The 22623-nt window shown below is 37.7% G+C and overlaps 1 protein-coding gene across 1 annotated transcript in view; it reads left to right on the plus strand.

Moving 5' to 3' along the window:
• LOC134216695 (probable G-protein coupled receptor CG31760) overlaps positions 1-21770 on the plus strand; it is a 219415-nt gene extending 197645 nt beyond the window's left edge. The window contains exons 14-15 of the mRNA XM_062695534.1: positions 3290-3524; positions 20808-21770. The gene's annotated coding sequence lies outside the window, so the exon portion shown is untranslated. The remainder of the gene's footprint in view (positions 1-3289; positions 3525-20807) is intronic.
• Positions 21771-22623: the final 853 nt, after the last annotated feature.

Raw genomic sequence — 22623 nt, forward strand, 5'->3', positions numbered from 1 at the left:
AGGAGAGGACTATACGAGCGATCATCAACAAGAAGGAAAGGACCCTACGACGAAATGGACATACAACGCTGACACCGATAGAGGAGCCGCTGAAAAGAGTTTTGGTCCCATATGATAAACAAATATCACCAACCAGCTACGCCCTCGACTAAGGAAATTCGGCATCGATCTAGTATTCTCCAGTAGAAACAACCAACTCAAGTCTCTATTGGGTTCAACGAAGGATAAAGTAGAAATGTTGAATAAGGCAGGCGTTTATAAGATAATAAGTTGTTCCCAATGTGAAAAAATCTATGTAGGCCAAACAAAAAGATCATTAGATATAAGGTTCAAGGAACATATGGCGGAAGTGAGTAAGGCGAAAAAACAACGAAAAGGGATTACATTACGAATTTTGATCTAAGGTAGCAGAGCATGTGTATAAGGAAAATCACCCAATTACGGCATCAAATATTAAAATCTTGAGAAATGTCTCTTCCCCATGGAAACTCGATGGAGCTGAGAGTTTGGAAATCCACCGACAGGTACAAACAGCGCTGTTGAATAAGGATCAGGGAAATGGCAGCTCTTGGCTCTTCAAGTTTCTACCTAAACAATAAAGTAATTTACTGTATAGGTAAATAAAGTAGGCAAATAAGATTAGATTAGGTACCTAGCGTAGTATAAATAGTGTAAGTTGCGATTGTTTTCTTCAAGTCGAGTCAAGTACAAGACACTGAAGACGACCACACAGTTGTGGTCGAAATACGTATCTGCAAAGATAACGAAAATTAACTGGTGGAATTAAATGGACAGTACTTAATTCGTCTTAGACGGTTACTTAAAATGGCCTTGCAGCTCCCGGAACATATAATCCAAGGGATCAGGAACGGTGAATAATCTTGACTAACCGCCAAGCTAACCGCAACATAATTCATCTTGGGATCCACAGTGCTTATATATATATATTGAGAAGCGGAAATTTTAACTGGAAATGTCGGATAATCAAGAAATTGCAACGATCTGGTCTGTAGTGGAGGAAACAATCATGGTCGCACTTTAGTCGATCTAGCAATGGGCTCAACTATTGACAGTTTAAACCTAGGTTTGGACACAAAAGACAAACCAGAGCTAGATCATCTGCAGCCAAACCTTCAATAGTCGATGTTGAAAGGACGGTCGACGCATGGGAATATTGAGATGTGAAATAGAAAATCCTTTGGAAGGTGTTTTGTCACAGTAACCCAAAAAATATGTTTTAACTACTCGACCCGGCAAACGTGGCAGACATTGAAGGTTAAAATGCACGTTGTGGACTCGGTACCCATACGAATCCTAATTTTAGTTTTCCACAATTTACTCAACCATACTCGTGATTTTCGCATGAGCAAATATCATATAAACCCGCCGGAAACGATAAAAACATATCTGCAGAAGGAATTAAGTCATAGAACATTGACTGAACTGATAGATTTGAATTTATATAAATAAAAAATTACTTGAGGTTGATTTGACTAGCGAGAGGATTCACTCATGGCCGGATTGAGGGAAGAGGGGGAGGGGCTTTGAGTCATGGCCCCGGGCCCTCCACATAACCGTATGTACCAAAGTCAACCTTTTCGTACATTTAGGAGCTCCCGAAAACTGTCGACCCGACTCTGGATTCACCAAATGGCAACATTTTTCACGGATTAATTCTTGCTGGGATCAGCAGTGTTGCTGTTTATATATGCATATGGTTGTGGTTTAGTTAGAATAAAACTAGAACCGAAATCGATCTACAGCATGGCGCTGCTAGTAACCTCATGATTGACAATTAGAGAAAAAAAACTAACCTAAGCCTATTATTTGGCCTATTATGTATAAACCTATTATACTGGAAAAATAAATAAAATCATTAAAAGTACGATAAACCGTATTTATTCTAATTGATTGCTGGTTCGCTATTTTGAATTAAATTCGGTTTATCCTTTTGTTATATTGACTGGTAATTCAACCAAAATAATAACAATTCTAGTTATCAATATGACTGGATAATAAAGTTTGTTATTAATAAGTTATTCTGTTCTCAACTCTGTACAGCTGACTGTTATTTACATAAAATGGTCATATGGCATCATGATTGTAGAAAGCGTATTGCTCTTCTCTTCTGCTCCTCAAGAAAGCGTAATTGGGTGAGTACCTAGAGACGACGCCGTGCAATCACTCGATTCGAGTTCGAATCCCAGTGAATGACAACATTTTTTTCAATGCGTAACGAAGTCGGCAAAGAAGATTCAACTATTTTGGTCGATAAAACAGTGATGGCTGATAACTAAATAATAACTAAATTAGTTATTTGAGTAAATAACATGTATAACAAAATGTGTTATCAATTTGGTATCAGTGATAACTTAATTTGTTTTCATGTAGTTATTTCACGAATAAAATTCTGGTATCATTTTTGTTATGTTGGCTGTTAAGTCAGCCAAAATGATAACAAGTTCAGTTATCAATATGTCCGATAACCGGATAACAGAATTTGTTATCAATTAGTTATTTATTTGTGCTCGGGATGGTACACCATACGTGATATTTCTTTCAACGCATGCTTGTTGTTAGGAAAAAAACGTCTTCTCGATATTTCTACACGATTGAGGTTGACAAAAATCCTAAATTATATAGGTTTGATGGAGGAAGTATCGCAATAAAAGGCTGAAAAACAGCTATTCAAGTGAAATTACCTTCTTTGTATAAACAATAGGCACGAAAAAGAAATTTTGTAAATCGGCTAATCCGTTCGCGAGTTAAATAAAAGTCCAAATCATTTTTTTCTAGGATATGGATATATGGATTGAGCGACCGTTACGGTAAATTTTCATGTGATACAAGTGCAATATGGGTCTGATATTCCTTGTCATCATATCAATTTTCAAAGTAAAAATTAGTCGCACCTCAAAACACTTCGGTAAAAGAACAACGAAAGCGTTTGCAGTACTCAGCTCAATTTGGCTAACATCATGGAGCTATTTCGTAGTTCTTTAATTTCACTGAAGGTTCGCGAACGATCATAGAAAGAAAAGTATGTCGATAAATATTCCCAGTTGGATATAAGCACTTCCTCCGTAACGAAATTAATGTAGTAAAAAGCCTCGTGCCTTTGCATACATATTTTTTACGCTCATGCCAAAGAGCAACAACCATTTAAATTGCTATGGATGTAGAACACTGACTGTGAAATATACGACCGACGACAAAGCTCGCCAAAAATCCAAAAGAACGCCAAACTAAATTACAAGTCGTTATTCTTTCTGGCTTCGACCACTTCCAGACACTACCCCGCCGGTTCACCCGATCCATGGGTGGAAGGAAGCTGAAAAACAATTTGTCAACATGATGTCGGAAGCAACCCGTGGACCAACCAGCGACGAGTCCCGCTTTGATGATGAGCAGTAGCGTTAGACATCTTGTTTTTGAATTTTCCTTTTTTTTTTGTGTTTTTTGCTTTCCGAATATAATCCAACTGCTGCTCTGCTCCCGGATGGCTGTTACTTGTAGCTCGTGGGGTAAGTACATCATTCATCACAGTCTCGTTAAAAACTCAAATTATCAGACCACGTGCACACTGCTCGGTCATATGGGACACAGAATGAAGCGAATGAGGTAAGGTTCGTCACGTGCCTAAAGTGTTATAAATATGTGTATATGCTAGGTGATATGCACTCCATCAAGGCATGACTTTTGACTATAATTTTATCACTTGTGATCCATCATCGCACATAGCCTTTCGAAAATTAATTTGCAGCTGACCTAGTAACGAAACATTGGATAATATCCGGTCGCCGCTGGAGTAATTAGAGTTGAAACCTAGCCATATGTTATTACCATAATTGATAAACCCGTAAAGTGGTTTCAATCATATGAAATTTACGTGCTGTTGGAGTATGTTGTGTTCTTTCTTCGGATATTTTCCTTCCTTAGAATCATACCAGAGCATTCTAATTTTACTAATATAAGAAGAAGAAGTTTAAAAAATACTAATACATCAAAGCCTCCCAATGCACACTGGGGAAATCCGATTTCAAAGGTGGAAAAAAATTATAACTTTCTTTACGAACACCTTACAGAAAATATCAAGAGCTTATTCGAAAGGTATATTTCCAAGGTACTCAGTGAGTGCTATTTCATGGACGTGAAACACTTCCATATGTAGTTCTTGAGCTCGTTTTGCCCCAATGTCCCATATATCACGAGTTTTCATGTTTTTTTTTTCATTTTATTCTTAAGAAATTATTCTAAAATTGTTTTTATCTCTTCACTGTGGATCCACAGAAGGGCACTAAATAAATTAAAGTATCTTGGGATCAAATAAGCATCAAAGTGCATTTTATGTTAAATTTTTATGTATTCTGTCAAAATTAATAATATTTACAGATAATTATTACGATTTGGTTTTCCGTTACTTGATTAGGTGATTTCCATGTGGCCTTGTGGATATTCTTGCGGGGGAAGAAAGTGCTTCGGACTACCATTCCGCGGGAGGCTGCAAAGTTTATGCATCGTTGGCCGTTGTCGTTTGATACGGTATGCAGACTATCCGGTCCGATGACCGGTCTATACATTTCCTCCCTGCCCACCTGAGCGTACATGTCATCGTAGACGATTTTGACGTCCCGCAGTGGGCATCCATCGTATGTCTGCTCCAGCTGCGCATAGAACGCTTCTTTCTCGTCGTCGGATCTCCCTTCGTGTGGGCAGTGCACGTTGATGATGCTATATAGTTGAAGAAACGGCCTTTTATCCTCAGCTTGCACATCCTTGCGTTGATTGGCTGCCACCCAATCACGCGTTGGCGCATCTTTCCCAGCACTATGAAGCCGATTCCCAGCTCGTTGGTGGTGCCAGCTTTGGTAGAAGGTAGCCGCTCAATGCCCGCTTTTCCACACTTTCTGTCCTGTCCAGCAGATTTCTTGCAGTGCTACGACATCGAAGTTGCGGGGATGTAGTTCATCGTAGATTATCCTGTCGCAACCTGCGAAGCCTAGCGACTGCAGTTCCATGTTCCAAGCTTCCAATCGTGATCCTTTATTCGTCGCCTAGGTCGTTGCCGATTATATCGAGTCGTATTATCTTCTATGTCGTTCGTAATAGTTGTTTTTAAAGGCGGCTTATTGGGCCTGCGCAAACCTCCTGTCTCGTCGGAGGGCCGTCGTGTCAGGGCTGTTTAGCGTCCCACCTAACACCAGGACTTGGGCTACTAAGCCACCCACCACGAGTTTCTATCGGTGGTGACGAAATCGAGGTGGTTGAAGAATTCGTGTACTTGGGCTCACTGGTGACCGCCGATAACGATACCAGCAGAGAAATTCGGAGGTGCATAGTGGCTGGAAATCGTACGTACTTTGGACTCCGCAAGACGCTCCGATCGAATAGAGTTCGCCGCCGTACCAAACTGACTAACGCTTATAAGACCGGTAGTTCTCTACCGGCACGAGACCCGGATGATGCTCGTGGAGGACCAACGCGCACTGGGAGTTTTTGAAAGGAAAGTGTTGCGTACCATCTATGGTGGGGTGCAGATGGCGGACGGTACGTGAAGGAGGCGAATGAACCACGAGTTGCATCAGCTGTTGGGAGAACCATCCATCGTTCACACCGCGAAAATCGGAAGACTGCGGTGGGCCGGGCACGTAGCCAGAATGTCGGACAGTAATCCGGTGAAAATGGTTCTCGACAACGATCCGACAGGAACAAGAAGGCGAGGTGCACAGCGGGCAAGGTGGATCGATCAGGTGGAGGACGATTTGTGGACCCTCCGCAGACTGCGTGGTTGGCGAAGTGCAGCCATGGACCGAGCTGAATGGAGGAGACTTTTATGTGCAGCAAAGGCCACTCCGGCCTTAGTCTGATAATGAATGAAAGATAATTATTACATTATTATCCCAATAATGTGTAGAGCAGATATTGACATATTTTTGTCGAACAAAAACTAATGAAGAAAATCGTTTCGCAAATGTTTTATTTGGTATTTATCGAGTAAAAATCGATTTCCAAATATTTCCAAACAATACCGGACAGCACAACTAGACAAGAATAGTCATATTATATGAGTCTTGGTGTGATCATAGATAGGAGATAGTCTTTTTTCCTACCTTTTTGCCAAAATTCCCATATGAAATAATATAGCTCAATGATTCTGAGCAAGAAAATGATGTAGTGATATTAATTTAATTGAAATTTGCCAATCTATATATGTATATCCCAAGTAACATTTTAAGTAATATAACGCTCTTAAAACTAAAATTTACTTTACAAGGGTGTTATAAAACCAGCATAAACCCAAAATGTTACTATGGATAAAACTCAATGTATGTATGTTCAAGCATAATTTTTGAGCCTATTGACCGATTTCAACCAAGCTTGGAACACGCATTCTTAATCTTAAGGAGATGACGATAGGGGGAGTGGGATGATGTTAGGAAAAGGGGAAGGGTGGAGGTTGGGCTGCAGGTGTATTGTTTATTTATCGTATCGATCAACTCAGTGTAACCCCTTGGGCGATTTCAATCCAATTTAGAATACATATTCTTCATCTGAGAGATGATCTTTGGAAAAGGGGGAGGGTGGGGGAAGGGTATTGTTTAGTTTATAATCAACTCAGTGTTACTCAACTCCTGAACCCCTTGACCAATTCCAACCAAATTTGGTACACATAATTTCTGTCCTAAGGAGACAATTATAGTGATGGATAGTGACGTGGCGATCGCTGTACCAAGACAGGCCGTTCCTGGGTGGACTTCTTCTTCATTGGCATTACATCCCTACATTACATCCCCAAAAAATGATTAAATTTCAACGACATGTAAAAAGAACAAGCTGTAATAACACAGCTCTTGAATTTGTTACTTGATTAAAATTTCCATCGAAATCGATGCACATATTTAGAGCATTGAAAAAGATGTAAAATTAAATGGCTCAATATTCGATTTTCAATTGATGTAAAGGTACATCAAAATGCATTTATTTTTGCATCAATAAAACTTTAATTTTACACGATCGTGTAAATTTCAACCGATGTACTTCAGATGTAAACAACATGGAGGCAGAACTCGTTATCGTGTATATTGTGAGATCAGCAGTACCTGTACATACTGTGTCCCGAAATCGCTCTTTGGTGATTAAATTTAGCTTAAGAAAATTCAGCGAATGATGACCAACTAGATATTTATGCAAATGCATCAGTTTACCGAATCACTCCATGCCATATTGAACCGATAGATATATTCAATGTAATTCTGAATATTGATGTTTTATATTGTGCGAAAAATAAAATAATGATGAAATGAAATTTTATTTAATTCAAAGTTTGATTGAATTTGGGAATGGGGGGAATCAAAGGTTGTCGTCAATTGGTTTTACATTAATTTAATTTTAAACGCGTCCGTAATATACAACGTGTGAAATTCAACGATCCTATTGAATTTTAAAGTGATGTAAATTTAACAGCTAACGTAATTTTAGATGTATTTCGATGCTCCATTGAAAAAATCAAATCATGAGTAAATTTACAGAAATTCTAATTGATGCTCTTTTGCGGCCTAATCGCTACTGCTCTAAAAATACTTAAATTTTACATTGCCTGTAAATTAGAAATGATGTAATAATAAATTGATTGAATCTGAAAATTTGATTGAAAATTAAGGCAAATTTTATTATTGCTGTAATCATAAATTGATTGAAATTGAATCTGATTGAAAATTGAGTGTATTTTAATCCGCTATTAGAGCATCGAAAACACATAATTTTAAATTTTATTTCATTTTACAGTACAGTGTATTTGAAAGCAGCTACTTTAAAGTAAATGGAAATCTGATGAATTTTCAATCAATATTAATTTAATTTTCAATCGTAACAAAAAGTTACAGCCGTAAAAAAATAGATGGAGGATACCATACCAAGAGCACTTCGGTTTTCTCACTCAGTGAGGTTGCATCATTGTGTTACGCAGCATGGTTAACTGCGCATAGTTAAAGTGTTTTGAATATTCATCTGAGCAATATGCGTCAGCAACAATTCAATTTGAAGTGTCGCCGTGTTTCCGCTGTTGCATATAATTGCATGAATGAATAATAAATAAATTTATAGAACACGATTCAAAACTATTTTATTCCTCAGAAACAAAATAGACTATTTCGGAGAAAATTTCGTTTGAGAGAAGACAAAACATTTCATATCGCTCATTATGTTCCAGACCAAATACTTGAAAACTGCCTGTCAGCCGAAATTTGAAGATATCAGTTCTTCGTTTATGTATATGGAATGATTACTGTTACATTTCTAATGTTTGCCCAAATCATCCATTCGAATCTCCAAGATTTTTCTGCAGAAAACAAATTTAGTTACAAAACAAAACACAGCAGATGAAATGTGGAATTACATCATCGTTTAAAATTACACGATCGTGTAAAATTAAACGATTGATTCAATTGAAACTACATGTAATGATTTATTACATGGCTACCCGCAAATCAGTGTAATTTAATATCTGACTCATTTTTGCGTTTATTTTCATGCTCCAAATATGTGCATGAAAATAAACGTAAATTTACAGAAAAATTAATACTGTGTGGGAATCAAACCCAGCCACCCTCAGCATTGTCTTGATGTCCCATACATCACAATTTTTCCTATTTTTCGTCCTTTTATCTTTTAAATATTGTACTAAAGTTGTGTTTTAATCTTCATAATGGATCCATAAAAAGCACTATACATATTTTGTTGGTAAAAGTTGGAAATTTAAGGGGTTTTGGGTTTAATTAATCACCAAAGCGTACACACTTAGAATTTCTGTGTAAATTTACGTTTATTTTGATGCACATATTTGGAGCATCGAAATACATCTAAAGTCATGTTAGCTGTTAAATTTACATCACTTTAAAATTTAATTAAAATCGTTGAATTTCACACGTTCAATATGACACATACGTGTAAAATTAAATGAATGTAAAAATCAATAGACGACTTTTGATTCCCTCTTTCCCAAATTCAATCAAACTTTGAATTAAATAAAATATCGTTTCATCATTCATTTTTTTTTTATTTTTCGCGCAATACAAATTATAAATATAAAAACTTATATTGAGTATATCTATTTGTTGTGTATTTGTTTGGTATGGAGTGATCCGATAAACTGTTGCATATGCATAAATGCCTGATTGGTAGACATTCGCGGAGCTTTCTTGAGCTGAAATTGAGAGTCACGCCAGGTCAAACAAATTGGCTGTAATATAAGCAATGGATGACTTTTGAGACATGAAATAATATTCATCCAAATTATTCTTACCTACCCGTACTTGCTCCGCTGTTTAGGTCAAACTTGTTCAATAATAAACGGTTTCGAAACACAGTACAGGTACTAATTTACTTATCTCACAAAATATTGACGACGAGTCGACCAGATGACGAGTTCTGCCTCCATGTTGTTTTAATGTTTTAAAGTACATGGGTTGAAATTTACACGATCATGTAAAAATAAAGTTCTGTTGATTCTAAAATAAATGCATTTTGATGTATCTTTACATCGATTGAAAAATGAGCAACGAGCCGTGTAATTTTATATCTTTTTCAATGCTCTAAATATGTGCATCGATTTCTATGGAAGTTTCAATCAAATAGCAAATTCAAGTGCTGTGTTATTACAGCTTATTCGGTTTACATGTCGTTGAAATTTAACCATTTTTTTTCTGTGTATATACGTGAATAATATCAAAAATGTTGGAACAGATATTGATATTATAAAAAAAAACAAATATCCGTATATTACATTAAAAATTGATTTTTAATGGATTTTGGTGCCAATAGGCGAAAAATTCTTTAAATGTTTTTTTAAAGCTTCTGAGCTTGTTTGACCTCAAAAACCCCTGGGAATCATTTTTTTACAATGCAATATAGGAATCTTTCATAGTATGTATTATTGACAAATGATAATTGAATAAATGTTACTCCATCATTTCTTAGCTCAGAATCATTGAGCTTTATAATTTCATAAGGGAATTTTGGCAAAAAGACATGAAAAAAGAACATTGAACGTCTTAGGAGAAAATGTTACAAAATTGAAAGACTTCACTATTCCATTTACTTCCACTATATGTGTTCACTTTGTATCAACAGATACGTATTTCGTTTTCTACTTGAAAACTTCTGCAGTGTTTTGTTATCTACTTATTTAATAAATAAAAAACTTGGAAATTAATTTACGATGTTCTGAAAACGTATATGTGAATATGTACACTGCGTGGAAGATAATTATCAGAAAGCATTCATAAGCCGGATTAAGGCAATGTTGAATGTGATCGTTCTTTCAAATAAGTGTTTGCCCGGATTAAGGCAATGGTGGATGTGATCGCTTCTTAAACAAATAAGCGCATGTCCAGATGAAGGTAATGATGGGTGTGACTCCTTCTTCAAAAGCAGGCGCTTGCCCGGATTAACTCAATGGTGGATGTGATCCTTTCTGTATAAATATACGTTTGTCAGGATTAAAGCAATGGTGAATATGATCCCTTCTTAAAAAGAAGGCGCTTGTCTGGATTAAGGCAATGGTACAGAGCTTCCCAAACTTTTGGGTATGCGACTCACCTAGCAAAATTCTATATGTCTCGCGACCCACCTATGAAAAAATGCATTTTACCAAGTAGTATTGAGCATTAATTGAATCAGAATGTCATCTGTTTCGGCTTCTTCCACATAAAAAATATTCACGTTATCTTACATGCACAAATGCAAAAAATGACGAACATGATATTGTTTGTCAAAAAGTTAGCGTTTTTATTTTACTTCATTAAGGGGACAGATTTTAGGCATAAATGTTTCTAAAATAGCGTGGTGATGAATATTTAAAACAAAATGCGGTTTGAACTTGAAATTATGTTCCTGAAAAAAATGATCAAAAGGTTCGGCATTCGAGCTGCAATTAATATTTGTTCTACGCGACCCACCAATAATCCGCTCGCGACCCCCCTGGGGGTCGGGACCCACAGTTTAGGAAACCATGCAATGGTAAATGTGAAACCTTCTTTAAAAGCAGGCGCTTGCTCGGATTAAGGCAATTGTGAATGTGAAAACTCCTTTAAATCAGGCGCTTGTTCGGATTAAGACAATCTGTTATCCAGAAATGAAGCAATGGTGGACATGATCTTTTTTTAAAAGAAGGCGCTTACTCCGATTAAGGCAAGGGTAGATGTTATCCTTTATTTAAAATAAGGTGTTTTATCGTGCCCGTGTTTGAATATGACAATTGTGGATATGATTCCTTCTTTAGAAGTAAACATTTTGCCTGCACTTGTAGAACTAACTTCTTCAATGAAAGCAAATAGCTATCTAGTATGACTAGTGATATTATCCAATTGTAGATGTGATTCAATTTTTGAAATTTAGTCTGCGTCGGGAATGAGGCAAAGGAGTATGATATCCAATCATAAACAGTTTGTTTGGTTTTATTCAAATATGAATATATTTTTTTGATAAATAGTATCCATTTTTCTGAAAATTTTCTAACATGTTAAATAATCACTTTTATGAAAATTTATTATACCGAAAATCCCTCCATTATTTAAAAATGCCCGTAATGCAAAATTACCTTCTTTATATGATTCTTTTTCTATTCTTTAGTCATTTAGTCATGGCTTTCTGGCATACGGTTCAATCTGGTAAATGAGTTTCTGGCAAATGTCATACAATCACTGTGAAAGTACATACGTATGATACCAAATGAAATGTGACCAACCTCGAAAGAATAAAATTTCCCACTTTTTTATGATAAAATTATTGATTAGATTTTAAATGTATTTTTTTATAACATATTATTTTCAGTTATGCCACATTTTTTACATAAACCAAACACTGTGTCAAGACGTTGTAACGTCACGCCGAAATGTGTCAATTGTAAAAAAAAAAATAAACCAAACACTGTGTCAAGACGTTGTAACGTCTCGCCGGAAAGTGTCAATTGTAAACGAAGAGTTTTCCATAAATAAATAAAAATGTTCCACCAAAAAAAATACAAAATTTCCATAAATATATCAATAATAGCAACAAACAATTACAAAATTTTCCACAAAATAAATATTTTTTACAACATAAATAATTTAATATATAAATATTTTATTCATACAAAAAATCAAAAACAAAATATAAAAATGTCTATAAAGAAATATAAAAAGCAATAAAACTAATCTTTTTTATAGATGATCCCATCTTTAAAAGCGTTTAAACTTCATGGAAAATTTTATCAATTTTATTGCTTTATGTATTTTTGCTCATAACTTGATTTCTATATTGGCAATTTACTACTTTTTCATGGAAAATTTTCATTCCTCATGGAAATTTTATTTTGCTGCATTTTACTACATCTAAGACTAAATTGAAACAATAGTTTCGTACCCAGTAAATGCTTTGTGTGTCTAACCCTCAAAACCAATAAAAATCGTGTTTAGTAATTTACAAACGGTGAACTATATTTAAAGATTAAACCTGTATAAAAACGATCCACAAACATGATTGACGACAATAAACAAACAAATAAAAGAACGATGATTTTATGTTCGTCCCTGCGTTCCGACAGTGGTTAGTCATCTTATTCTTCTTCTTCAATGGCTCTACATTCCAACTGGAACTTAGCCTTCTTTTCAACTTAGTACAACTTAGTATTCTTTCAACATTTCCACAGTTATAATTGCAAGCTTTTCTATGCCCTCCATTGCATAAAGACTAAAATAAATACTCCCCCTCTAAACGATTATAAAATTCTAATAAAAAAATAGAAAATTGCCAATAAAGAAATCAGGGTATGAACAAAAAATAAATATAAAATTTTCACAAATAAAACAAAATTTCCATAAACAATTAAAAAATTTCCACAAAACAAAAATAAATAGGGTAACCGTACCCTTAGTGGAGGTAGAACCAATAGTGGATGTAGTGGGGTTTTAATGAGATTTATCATATTTATCATTTCGGGCAGCAGGGACTATGTCCAAGGGCTTGGCGATCCCTCCCCAGGCCATCTGCGAGTTGTGGAGCTTGCCTAGGATGTGGTGGGGTTTGACAGTGGGCCCTGTTAAACCTCTATAAAAAGCTGCATGTATCGACGACGGCCCTAGGACGAGACAGGAGGTTTGCGCAGGTCCAATAAGCCGCCTGGAAAACCAATCATTACGAATAATATAAGAGATAATGCGACTCGATATAATCGGCAAAGACCTAGGCGACGAATACAGGATCACGATTGGAAGCTTGGAACATGGAATTGCTAGTCGCTAGGTTTCGCAGGTTGCGAGAGGATGATCTACGATGAATTACATCCCCGCAACTTCGACGTCGTAGCGCTGCAGGAGATTTGCTGGACAGGACAGAAAGTGTGGAAAAGCGGGCATCGAGCGGCTACTTTCTACCAAAGCTGTGGCACCACCAACGAGCTGGGAACCGGCTTCATAGTGCTGGGTAAGATGCGCCAACGCGTGATTGGGTGGCAGCCAATCAACGCAAGTATGTACAAGCTGAGGATTAAAGGCCGTTTTTTCAACTATAGCATCATCAACGTGCACTGCCCACACGAAGGGAGACCCGACGACGAGAAAGCAGCGTTCTATGCACAGCTGGAGCAGACATACGATGGATGCCTACTGCGGGACGTCAGAATCGTCATCGGTGACATGAATGCACAGGTAGGAAGGGAGGAAATGTATAGACCGGTCATCGGACTGGATAGTCTGCACACTGTATCGAATGACAACGGCCAACGATGCATAAACTTCCCAGCCTCCCGCGGAATGGTAGTCCGAAGCACCTTCTTTTCCCGCAAAAATATCCACAAGGCCACATGGAGATCACCTAACCAAGAAAAGGAAAACCGAATCGATCACGTTCTAATCGACGGTAAATTCTTCTCCGACATCACGAACGTTCGCACTTACCGCAGTGCGAATATTGAATCCGACCACTACCTCGTTGCAGTATGCCTGCGCTCAAAACTCTCGACGGTGTACAACACGCGTCGAAGTCGGACGCCGCGGCTTAACATTGGGCGGCTACAAGACGATAGACTAGCCCAAGAATACGCGCAGCAGCTGGAAGTGTCACTTCCAACGGAAGAGCAGCTAGGCGCAGCGTCTCTTGAAGATGGCTGGAGAGATATTCGATCCGCCATTGGTAGCACCGCAACCGCTGCACTTGGCACGGTGCCCTCGGATCAGAGAAACGACTGGTATGACGCCGAATGTGAGCAGTTAGTGGAAGAGAAGAATGCAGCATGGGCGAGATTGCTACAACACCGCACGGGGGCGAACGAGGTACGATATAAACAGGTGCGGAACAGACAAAACTCGATTTTCCGGAGGAAATAGCGCCAGCAGGAAGATCGAGACCGTGTAGAGACGGAGCAACTGTACCGCGCTGGGTTCTATCACAAACGCCCGAATTCCATTCGCCCGAATAGACCAAACGCCCGAATGGACCAAACGCCCGAAAAGACCATTCGCTCGAATGGATCATTCGCCCGAATAGACTATATGCCCGAATAAACTCTTCACCTTACTTGATGAAAAGATTTTTTGTGACTGTTAAAAAGAAATAGTATATTTGATTTCCTACTTATCTCTTATTTTGTTGTATACGTCTCTCACATGTATCTAAATATTCGTTTAGTTTATGTGTGAAATAATTAGAAAAATATCGATGTTATGTACTTTCTTTTTCATAATATTCAAATTGATTTCTTTATATATGTATGCATAAAATCCTTTAATGTAGCTTCACTCCTCGGGAATTCGGCTCGCATTTTTTTTCCCAGGGCACAGGGACCAAAATCCGGCAGAAAACTTTCCCGAGGTGTAAAGCACCATTTAACATTGATTATAAATAAAATCTACTCATCACTGTCTTGCAATCCATTCACATAGAAAAAAAACAGTCTCAATCGCTCAGCATTGTTGAGAGAATCAGATATTAAAATATGTTAGTTTAGGGAGTTTAGGGAGCAACTAGGAATTCGCCCTTCTTTTCTTCATACATTGTTCTTTTTAAATGTATTGAAGACATGATTTCTTCCCTAAGTATTAAGGTTAGGGTGGCTCAAAAAACACTTTTTCAATTTTTTTGATGGGCCGCCCTCTTATTTTGTTCTATTTGATGCCTTGATGCTCTGGACAAAATTTCAGCCAAATCGGTCAACGTTTGGGCGGTGCTAAACTCGTTGGAAGTTTATATGGAAAAATGTATGCAGAAACATCCAACACAACACAGCTTACGATCAAGAACCATGATACTCATTCAGTTCTTGTAGAATTAAATACAGAATGTTATGCTGAAAACCGCGAGTAGATTAGAGTTTATTACGCAAAGATATTAGCATTTTACTGGAGTGTTGTAGGGGTTCTTTTCAGTGAATACTAATAACTTAGTGAAATACTAATAGCTTAGCCGGGAAAACTCTAAACTTCTCGCGATTTTCTGCATAACATTCTGTATTAAATTCTCTAAGACCTGAATGAGTACCATAGTTCTTCATAGTTTACAATTCACGGAACTGTAAGCGAAGGTCAACACCGTCGATTCGTTCCCTTGGTATTAATGCTAAAACACGGGAACGTATGATACAGCCTTTTGTTCATTAATGGAACGAAATTTATCAATATACGTTAGATCCAGAGTATATACTATTGGATTTTAGGATGGCTGGGATCAACCAAAGTTTTGTTTTTAGAACACATCAGTGATTGGGATTACAATCGGCATACGGGAAGGATTACAAAATACAGACTTCAACTTGCCTATAAAAAGTTTGTTACCTTAGCACTTTTTTCATGTTAAGATAACAAAGGCATTCAAGGAGGTTCGAAAGTCTTGCCCGAAGAAACGTAATTGTTTTTCTATGTAAACAAGTATTATGTGTACCCGTTAGGCATAATGTACGTTATACATAAATGACCTAAAAACAGTCTATGACATAAAGAAGGCAGAATTATGCCAGACGACCATTATGCCTAACGTACATTATCCCTAACGTCCGTAATGCGTAACGTCCATCATGGCTAACGTACTTATGTCTAACGTAGTGGACTCATGTGAATGGTCGCCAATCAACGCACAAAAAGACCACTAGAGACCCACTTTTCTCCCCTTCACTATGGCCGGTCTATAAAAATACCCTAAACAGTATTCCTCGAACTTCCAATAACATTATAGGGAGGCACAATAAGTGGAATACGCTTTTGAAACGAGGAAGTCTTACGTTTTACAACGTTCCAAAACAGTTCCAACTACAAGAAAGAAATGCGACCACTGATACCCTACGACCACTGCAGGCTAAGAAGATATCTAAAAAAGCAGAAATAATGAAAAACTAGGCAAACTGGAACGCTCATATATTCCAGGTTATTGGCATATTTTTTCTTTTAATATGATTAGAAAAAATAACATGTTGGTATAGAATCTGGAGGTATATATGACCTATTCGGGCGAATGGTCCATTCGGGCGAACGGTCCATTCGGGCGAGTGGTCCATTCGGGCGAGTGGTCTTTTCGGGCATTTGGTCTTTTCGGGCGAATGGAATTCGGGCGAATGTTACATTCGGGCGTTTGTCATTCGGGCGAATGGAATTCGGGCGAATGGAATTCGGGCGAGTGTCATTCGGGCGTTTGTGATAGAATCACCGCGCTAATAACACACGAAAGTTCTATGGGAAGTTAAACCGATCACGTAAGGGTCACGTGCCACAGCCTGATATGTGCAAGGACATGAACGGGAACCTTCTTACGAACGAGCGTGAGGTGATCCAAAGGTGGCGGCAGCACTACGAAGAACACCTGAATGGCGATGTGGCAGACGAAGATGGTGGTATGGTGATGGACCTGGGAGAACCCGCGCAGGACATAATTTTACCGGCTCCGGATCTCCAGGAAATCCAGGAGAAGATTGGCCGGCTGAAGAACAACAAAGCCCCTGGGGTTGATCAACTACCAGGAGAGCTATTTAAACACGGTGGTGAGGCACTGGCTAGAGCGCTGCACTGGGTCATTACCAAGATTTGGGAGGAGGAAGTTTTGCCGCAGGAGTGTATGGAAGGTGTCGTGTGTCCCATCTACAAAAAGGGTGATAAGCTGGATTGTAGCAACTACCGCGCAATCACATTGCTGAACGCCGCCTACAAGGTACTCTCCCAAATTTTATGCCGTCGACTAGCACCAACTGCAAGGGAAATCGTGGGGCAGTACCAGGCGGGTTTTATGGGCGAACCCTCCACCACGGACCAGGTGTTCGCCATTCGCCAAGTACTGCAGAAATGCCGCGAATACAACGTACCCACACATCATCTATTTATCGATTTCAAAGCCGCATATGATACAATCGATCGGGACCAGCTATGGCAGCTAATGCACGAACACGGATTTCCGGATAAACTGACACGGTTGATCAAAGCGACGATGGATCAGGTGATGTGCGTAGTTCGAGTTTCAGAGGCATTCTCGAGTCCCTTCGAAACCCGCAGAGGGTTACGGCAAGGTGATGGTCTTTCGTGTCTGCTATTCAACATCGCTTTGGAAGGGGTAATACGAGGAGCAGGGATTAACACGTTTGGTACAATTTCCAATAAGTCCGTCCAGTTATTTGGCTTCGCCGACGACATTGATATTATGGCACGTAACTTTGAGAAGATGGAGGAAGCCTACATAAGACTGAAGAGGTTAAGCGGATCGGACTAGTCATCAACACGTCGAAGACAAAGTACATGATAGGAAGGGGTTCAAGAGAAGACAATGTGAGCCACCCACCGCGAATTTGCATCGGTGGTGACGAAATCGAGGTGGTAGAAGAATGTGTGTACTTGGGCTCACTGCTGACTGCCGAAAATGACACCAGCAGAGAAATTCGGAGACGCATAATGGCTGGAAATCGTACGTACTTTGGACTTCGCAAGACGCTTCGATCGAATAGAGTTCGCTGCCGTACCAAACTTACAATCTACAAAACGCTCATTAGACCGGCAATCCTCTACGGATAAGAGACCTGGACGATGCTCGTGGAGGACCAACGTGCACTTGGAGTTTTCGAAAGGAAAGTGCTGCGTACCGTCTATGGTGGGGTGCAGATGGCGGACGGTACGTGGTGGAGGCGAATGAACCACGAGTTGCATCAGCTGTTGGGAGAACCATCCATCGTTCGCACCGCGAAAATCGGACGACTGCGATGGGCCGGGCACGTAGCCAGAATGTCGGACAGTAACCCGGTGAAAATGGTTCTCGACAACGAGCCGACGGGCAGAAGGCGAGGTGCGCAGCGAGCAAGGTGGGTCGATCAGGTGGAAGATGACTTGCGGACCCTCCGTAGACTGCGTGGTTGGCGACATGTAGCCATGGACCGAGCCGAATGGAGAAGACTTTTATATACCGCACAGGCCACTTCGGCGTTAGTCTGAATAAATAAATAAATAATCATATTTATACATTTTACGATGATTTCAGTTGATGCGTCGTGCTTTAAATATCCTGTTAAATGCAACTTATCTTAAGATTTCGCTTGAAAAACCATTAAAAACAATGATTTTCCTTAACAAAATTGACTCTCTTGCTCCTATAGTGGTGCAATCAAAATTGCCAATAGTGGCGAGTCTCATAAGAAACCAATGGATAGCACCACTATGGGAACAAAAATTATTTTTCCGCCACTAAAGGAACAGTGTACCCATAGTGGTGCAAGCAATATTTGGTAATTGCTGATGTTAAATGACATCTATCTCATTTTTGTTAGCAAATTTATTAGTTTATCTATTGACTAAGATATTAAAGTTGAAAATTTCTTATAATTACACATTTAAAAAAAATTTCTTTTGTGGATCTACTAATACCTCCACTATTGGTACCGTTACCCTAAGCACTTTTAAAAGCAAAAATTGCAGTTATAAAAGAAGAATTTTCCATAAAGAAATCAAAATGTTTCACGAAAAAAATACAAAATTTTCATAAATAAATCAATATTAGCAATAAAAAATTACAAAATTTTCCACAAAATAAATACATTTTTTTCATAAAAAAATAAAAATTTTCCATAAAATGATCAATAAAGAGCAATAAAAAAATAAGAAAATTTCCATAAAGAAATATAAAAAAACAATCAAACTGTGATTTTTTTTCCATAGATGACTCTTCTTTAAAGACGTTTAGAGTTCATGTAAAATTTCATCAGCTTTATTGCTTTCTTGTATTTTTTATGGAAATTTTCTTATTTTTTATTGCTCTTTATTGATTATTTTGTGGAAATTTTTTAAATTTTTGTGGAAAAAAATATTTATTTTGTGGAAAATTTTGTAATTGTTTATTGCTAATATTGATTTATTTATGGAATTTTTTTATTTTTTTCGTGAAACATTTTCATTTCTTTATGGAAAATTCTTCTTTCATAATAGCTATTTTTGCTTTTAAAAGTGCTTATTTTTTTGTCTTGTGGAAAATTCTTAATTGTTTATGGAAATTTTGTTTTATTTGTGGAAATTTGAATCAGCTTATAATATTCATCTTCACGAACCAACTTCAGTCCGAATTTTGACAAACATCGCATGATTATTCAAAACATAAAATGACATAGTCAGACGACTACTCCACCAACTCATTCATTCGACTCTCACTGAATGTGCTTACTATGTGCAGAAAAAACATAATTAGCATTCTTTATATTGATGTTTACCGTACCTCGTTGATGAACATCGGATTCAGTTCTATGTGATAAATTACTTTACTCATTTGCAGGGTTGGGAAAAATCAAATTTTCGAAAAATCGAGAATGATCAAACTCACCCGCGATTTTACTTTTAAATTATCAAGTGATTAAAACTCGCCAGCGATTAAGAATCGTTTGAAAATCGTATCTTGATTTGAAGCATTTACCGTTACATTTTGAACTCTTTTTCCTCACTAGCATGAAGCTATAACGCCAAATAGAAGATATAACGGGACTGTTAACAATTAGATATTATTAGCGAAGATTAATGATTGAATGAAAATTCTGTGTTTATAATCGTTTGAGTACAAAATTTGAGAAGTTGTCGCCGGTGACAGCTCGCCTACTGTTTTCACGTGAGAAGTTTTCACATGAAAATTGCAATCATGATCGTCTGATAATGATTAAGCACAACACTGCTCATTTAAAACGTGTTCAGATTTCAGATAATTTAACAATTTGTAGAATGTGCATAAATATTCAATGACTAATATTCAACCGAATATTGACAGTTCAGAGCCGACTATGAATGTATCTGGAAGTGAGCTGAAAAGTGAAAAAAGGTGGACTTCACCAAAAAATTTCGATTTTTTTACACTCTGAATTTGATAATTATTTATTGCTCATACCCTGATTTCTTTATTGGCAATTTCCTAATTGTTTATGGAAAATTTCTAATTTTAAATGCATAAGTATGTATCTTGTGTGGCAAGTACAAACGATACACTATGCCTAGGGAGTCGAGAATGTTTCCAACCCGAAAACATCCTAAACCGGACCGAGAATCGGACTCGTCATCTCCGGATCAGCAAACCTACGCCTTTGCTGGTTAGTACCATCTTGAATTATCCCCTGGATTTGTTACTAACCATTGCCGAATATAGAACCATCGTTCTGACAGAGTACTGCAGATATTATAGTCAAACTCTCATCTCCATAATTAAATTATATTCGATCCCATCCATCATTCAAATCAATTTAAAAATATTATTAATTATAATTTTTTGCCAAAGTCAAGTGGCAAAAATGAGTGTCTTATATGAAAATTAAAATCATATGCTTTCTTTCCCACCCACAGCATATTCCATCAAGTGCCCGAAGCGAGCGAGAAACTGCCAACGCGAAAGCCCGAAATTCACCCCACCGCAATGGTAATTGCATTGAAATTAAGTTACACTTCACACTGTGGTAGGCACACATCACACACCGCCATACATGTTTTGGGTATCCATTGGAAAGTACGCCGAAGCACGGATCACACGTACACTCATCACCATTAATAAGTTCCTACACATGTCACGAGCTGAGACATTATGAGTTATCATAGGGAAAGCCGAAATTCCACTACATAAATTATGTTTCACTGATGGGTTTCCGTTGTACATGGAACGTACGGGATGGGTTCACCTCGGTAGCCAGGAGGCTTGAGTTATATGAATAGAAGGTGGCGACAATAAACGATCGTAAACTTCAAAGGATTGAGGGAAATTATGCAAAATTGACTTGCGGAAACAGAGTTCAATATTATTAGGATGCGGTCGGTAGTGATTAGTAGGGTAGTTATGCTTCGTAGTGTAACGGAATAGATTAGATCTGAAAATCTCAGCAAATGAAACTACTTGGAAGAGACCTAGGAATGGTTATTTTGCATCTAGAAAAGTGGGTCCGAATTTGAGTAAAAAAATCATGTCAGGAGTTCTGTTATGAGATGGTTTTAAGTTTTATTTGTTTTCTGTTTATAAGACAACTTAAATCGCCAGGTTTAGATGATTTCTATAAAAATAACCATTGAGATTATGTTTGAGGACCATGTTGATTTTTTAAAGGGTGATCATAATTTAGGTTTTTTATGGAGTTTTGAATGGAAACTACAAAACATTAGACAAAAGTTGGTTTTAACAAGTTTTGTTTTATTATGTACAACGGGGCACTATCGATTGCCTTTTTTGAAACTCGGTCACAAGATGCTTAGATATACTAAAGATGTCTTCGTCAAATTCGAGCTGAATAGTTTTAAGAGAAAATCTCACCAACAGTTGAAACAAAGTTGCCTCTATGATGATTCAATTAAACCTTTTATTAATTATTTCAAAAGTATTTAAAAAGTATCGATCATTCAAATCATTTAATAAAAATTCTTCTTTAAAAAACAACTGGTTAGTTTCGGAGTTGTACATTGGATTTACATTTTTTTAATACATAAATCTGATTGCTCCCAATAACACTAAAAAACGAACCAATGAATGACATATGGGTTTTTTAAAGAAAGAAACCGTAGAAATTGATGCTTTTTTGTTTGTTTAAATAAAATTGAATTTGTGAACATTACATGAAACATGGCACATTACATATAAGGTCAGCGGACCATTAGTGGAGAAACTAAGTACGTCACAACAATATGATTAAAATTGGACATCGATTGCCTGCTAGAAGTAGAGAATTGTCCTAAAACGACATCGCTTACAATGTTTTGAGCAACAGTTCTGGTTCTGCGACTCAATTTCTTAGAGTTTCCCGGGCGGTTCTTACAAGTGCTTTTGGAAGAAAACTGCATCGTTTTTTTTTTCTATATCAGCCGAATACACACCACACTAAGTCACGGGATGCAAAATCTGGCCAAGCCACGACGAGTTCGATAACTTTCTTAATTATTAATGAACAACCAACTGTGTGTGGCAACATCAAACTCCTGCCCTGGAAACTACTTTGTGTTTGGCTGAGCCATTTCCGGTAAAGCTTCTTAGTTCGGATTTTGGTTACCGGTTACCAGAATCATCTGCCCACTGCGCCACATTGCAGATTGCAACATTCGGCTGACGCAGAACAAATTCAACACCATCCATAATTTGCTCGACACAAACACTTCTTTCGTTATGTGACAAAAAAGGTATCAA

The sequence above is a fragment of the Armigeres subalbatus genome, chromosome 2 (genome assembly GCF_024139115.2).
Source record: "Armigeres subalbatus isolate Guangzhou_Male chromosome 2, GZ_Asu_2, whole genome shotgun sequence".
Classification (NCBI taxonomy): domain Eukaryota; kingdom Metazoa; phylum Arthropoda; class Insecta; order Diptera; family Culicidae; genus Armigeres; species Armigeres subalbatus.